The sequence below is a fragment of the Silurus meridionalis genome, chromosome 8 (assembly GCF_014805685.1).
Source record: "Silurus meridionalis isolate SWU-2019-XX chromosome 8, ASM1480568v1, whole genome shotgun sequence".
In the NCBI taxonomy this organism is placed as follows: domain Eukaryota; kingdom Metazoa; phylum Chordata; class Actinopteri; order Siluriformes; family Siluridae; genus Silurus; species Silurus meridionalis.
Window position 1 is genome coordinate 640001 of NC_060891.1, and position 4849 is coordinate 644849.

Below are 4849 nucleotides of genomic sequence, written 5' to 3' on the forward strand. Positions count from 1 at the left end.
TAGAAGAGTTTCTGACTAAACAAAATGTTTATTTACTTTCTGTGACCTGTCTCTAAAACTGTCCCACTGTCTTCTTCTGTCTCTAAAACTGTCTCACTGTCTTCTTCTGTCTCTAAAACTGTCTCACTGTCTTCTTCTGGTTTTAAAACTCACTGTCTTCTTCTGTCTCTAAAACTGTCTCACTGTCTTCTTCTGGTTTTAAAATTGTTCCACTGTCTTTTTCTGACTCTAAAACTCTCACTGTCTTCTGTCTCAAAAACTGTCTCACTTCTTTATTCTTTCTCTGGGAATTTTCTTGTTCTCCTTTTCTGTCTCACTCCCTCTTTTTCCTCTTTGAGACAGTCAGTCTTTCTGGTTCGATTCTTTCTGAGGCCTGTATTACTCTCTACCCCCTGTGTCATTTACTCTTTCTTTCTCTCTCTTTCTCTCGTTCTCATCATGTCTCACTCTTACACCTCATTTCTCTTCTATGAAATAATAATAAAAAAAGGGTTCTTCTAAGAGACAGATGTAATAATGAATAAATAATATCAATAAATAACTCTGTCATGTAAAACTGTTGTTAACAAACAATAATCTTTATTATCTGAGGGCAAAATGACAACAACAACAAAAAAAACCCTGCTTTAGTATTTGTAGCAAATTCGTTTTATTTAATTTAGAATATAAAAAGAAGGAAATGTAATTATTCTCCTGGTTTCTTGCTCCTGATAAACACTGTGAATTGTATATCTTGAGCTCTAATTAAACGTTCACATGTAATTAACCAGCGATGAAGGCTGAACGTTAGAGCGGCAGTGAGCGTTAGCCAGGAGCGCTGAGTGTCCCTGAAGAGTGAACGTCCCCTCGGAGACATCACGCCGCTTTTAAGTTTTAATTACAGCCTCGGCTTATTACTCTAATACACACCATGTATGTGGGTTGTACAGCAAGTGTGTTTGCAAATTGTTTAGTGAAATGACTGGACTGATTGTTCACCACCGCCTTCCTCATTACCAGGGTTTAAAGCAAGAGTTTTTCTTTTCCAGATTCGGAATGAAAACTGATGAAATGCAGTGCAAATCTGGAATCTGGCACAGATCCGGATTGAAGTGCAGATAAAAAAAAAGATAATTGGCTGCTTCAGTGTCACTTAACATCTAATAAACACGTATCATCTCACTTGTGCCTGTGGAAAGTACAATCTGATATAGAGCTGTGCATAAGTAATGTACTTCTTTGGTCTTAATGTCACAAATCTACACAAAATAGACATGGTAACATACATCACAACATAAACATCATAAAGACCCTGAAGCGAATCCAGACCCTGAAGCGTCCCCAGACTCTAAAGCGTATCCAGATTTTGAAGTGTCCCAAGACTTATAGCACATTCAGACCATAAAGCGTCCCCAGACCCTGAAGCGAATCCAGACCTTAAAGTGTCCCCAGACTCTAAAGCACATTCAGACCCTAAAGGGTATCCAGACCTTGAAGCATCCCCAGACTCTAAAGTGTATCCGGACCCTGAAACACATCCAGACTCAGAAATCTTTACTGGCTCTGAATCTTTCCTCGACTGGGAATCATTCTCTAATTCCATTCAGCACAGAGCCAGTACACAGCCAGTAGATCAGAGCAGAGCTGCTGCCCAACTTGTGGTGAATGAAAGCTGGTTTAAAACTTCCAGACAAGATGTAACAGGAAATAAGTCTGAAACATTACACATCACGTCTGATGAAGAATTTTTAATATATTAGTAATAATAATAATAATAATAATAATATTTTTTGTTTATTTATTTTTCTATCCTGTACTAAATTGCTCAGATTCTCTGCTTTGTTCTGCTCCACATAAATCATCCTGGTGCAGAAATGAGAGAGAGAGAGAGAGAGAGAGAGTGTGAAGTGCTGAGAGTTAAATCCGTAACAGAGGTCAAAAGCCTGAGCATGAGGTCCATCAGGGCCAAATATGAGCAGGTGAAACACCAGAAGAGAAGAAATGTTTGTAAAAAAACTATAGGTTACATGATCTGCAGTTCACACATGATTTTGAAAATCATATAAAAAAATAGAAATATTGATTTGCAGTTATATATATATATATATATATAATTTAAGTTACAGTGCTGAACAAAAAACTAAAAGTAAACTCAAGAATTTGCAAAATTTTATCAAAATACTTTAGAAATACTAAAGAATTAATCATAAACCTTTTTTTATTGATCGTTTTATTCAGATCCAAGGTCAAGTTAAAAAATTCCTTATGAATTATATATATATATATATATATATATATATAAACATAAAAGTGATGGAATGAATTATTATTAAAGAACAAAAATTTTTTAAAACTACTTTTAGAAAATGATATTAAATTGAGACCACGTGACTGAACCGTGAATCGAAAGCAGTTTTGAGGTTCACTCGCTGTTTTCACATGATTCATGTAAAAATGTATCACACTAGTGATGTGTTTTCTGATAGATTAGTGGTGAGAAGACTCGTGGTGTCTGTGTTTGTTTTGTTTCCTTCTCCTGCCGCTTGTCTCATGTCTCTTGGCATCGTGTAGCTCTTGAGCCGAACACGAGCTCACTCTGTTCCTGCGCCGAGTTTTAAATGAACTGACTGTTTAATGTAATTATGCAGCAATGCTAATGAGCCTGAAGGCAACGAGACGTGAAATCAGCCGATTTATCGATCAGGGTTCTGGTTTCTGCTTCTCTGTGGAATGTTATTGTGAGTTAGTAGAATAATAAGAGCGAGTTTGTTAACTAGTGAGATCAGAAGCTGGTGTTCGAGCTCTAACAGGGGTTTGCGTATCACTGTGACGATGCATGCACACACACACACACACACGATTGCTAACTCATCTCTGTGAAGAACGCCGAGGCCTGAGACTCCTCTCCATTAGCATTAGAGACAGCAGAACATGCAAACACCAGGCGCCGTGTCCCGAATCTCAACTCGCCCAACGGTCTCTGCTGCCTAACAAGCGTGCAGCAGGGGTAAGAGGGAACGGGTGAACGCTTCTTCACGCTCCTCAGGGACAACGTTGTTATTTAGGACATGAGATTCCACTCCAGCAGAAAAAAAAGGGACTGAATGCTCCCATTAGAAAAAACATAGAGTTCCCCATGGGTTCTCCAGATCCTTTTGTGAAACAGATCTTTCTCTTGTAAAGCTGTGAACAGTTTCCTCTGGAGACACACAAGAACACCCCTTTAGGGTTCTATATTTAGCACTTTGTTTTCTACAGTGTTGTAGTTCCAGGATGCAATCAAGATGAGCTACATGAGAAATGTTCCTCATGGTTTCTTTGAATGTCCTCATAATGGGTTCTTTGGATATCCTCATATGTCATTTGGATATTTTCATGGGTCCTTTAGATGTCGTCATGCATCCTTATAATGTCCTCATGAGTTCTTTGGATGGAACAATTCCAGTTCTCTACAGTGGTTCTTCTTTAGGAAAGCTCTGGAAGAGAAACCTTGGATATTGTTGTGTTCTACATGAAAGTTTTGGTTTTCTAAACCAAGATAAACTTTTTTCCAGATTTAACATTTTCCTGAAATTCCAAAAGTTCTCAAGATCAGTGTCAGTTTTTAAAGCACAATTTGCGACAGAGCCAAAGTTTGTGTGACCTCAGTCTCCAGTCACTATGAAAAACAACTCATGTCTGTATACAGTGCTGATGCAATTTGTGTGTGTGTGTGTGTGTGTGTGTGTGTGTGTGTGTGTGTGTGTGTGTGTGTGTTAATAGGGGCTGGAAGACTGGATATTTGTCATTCATGCACATTTACTGAGACGGAATGACAGCCGCTTGTTACTCAGAGGAGAAATTATCAGCATGAGAACAGGAACAGGAAGAGTGAAGACACATCACAACATCATTAAATTTTTTCTTTGTCTCTCCATCCACACAGTAAAGGAATGGAAACTGGCATTATTCATAACAACCCCATTAGGGGTGTGGCTTCCATTTTCAATCAAACATATTTTAAACCCGTTTACAGCCTAAAGGCCACGCCCACTAAACTGTAAATTACCCAGTGAAAAGCCACACCCACTAAACTCTGAATAGCCCAGTCATAGGCCACGCCTAATAAACGGTGACTGGTCCAGTCAAAGGCCACACCCACTAAAACAATGATTGACCCAAACACTGTCCACACTGACTGAAGTGGAAATGAAACAAATTGGAGGAGTCCATTCTTTTTTCTCTTCATTAGGACTGATATAGAGGCCACGCCTCCTCATAGAAACTGATACAGAAGCCACGCCCCTTCAATGAGGCTGATGGCTCATTACCTCTTTATCTGTGTAGAGCTGCTTTTGTAAAAAAGGCTATAAAAATAGAAATAAATGAACTGAACAGAGGCTAAGTAACTAATTTAGGAGTCATGTATCAGCAAGCCAAGTATAGAGTTACTGAATTAGCTTTTACTAACTAGCAGCAGATACAAGAGATAAAGATAATGTTGGAGATGCAGTAGCTAGAGGAGATGCACAAGCTGAAGGAGATGCAGGATATCCAGGAGCTGGAGGAGATGCAGTAGCTGCAGTACCTAAATGATATTCAGGAGCTGCAGGAGATGTAGAATATGCAGGAGATGTAGGAGATGCAGGAGATGTATGAGATGCAGGCAATGTAGATGTAGGAGATGTATGAGATGTGGGAGTTGTAGGAGATGCAGTAGCTGTTGGAGATACAGGGGATGTAGGAGCTGTAGAAGATGTAGGAGATGCAGTAGCTGTTGGAAATGCAGGGGATGTAGGAGCTGTAGAAGATGTAGGAGATGTAGGAGATGCAGTAGCTGTTGGAGATACAGGGGATGTAGGAGCTGTAGAAGATGTAGGAGATGTAGGAG

The 4849-nt window shown here is 39.2% G+C and overlaps 1 long non-coding RNA gene across 1 annotated transcript in view; it reads left to right on the top strand.

Moving 5' to 3' along the window:
• The window catches only part of LOC124390329, a 44832-nt gene extending 40469 nt beyond the window's left edge, over nt 1–4363 (top strand). Inside the window, exon 3 of the long non-coding RNA XR_006926724.1 lies at nt 3742–4363. This is a non-coding gene — a long non-coding RNA (uncharacterized LOC124390329). The remainder of the gene's footprint in view (nt 1–3741) is intronic.
• Nucleotides 4364–4849: the final 486 nt, after the last annotated feature.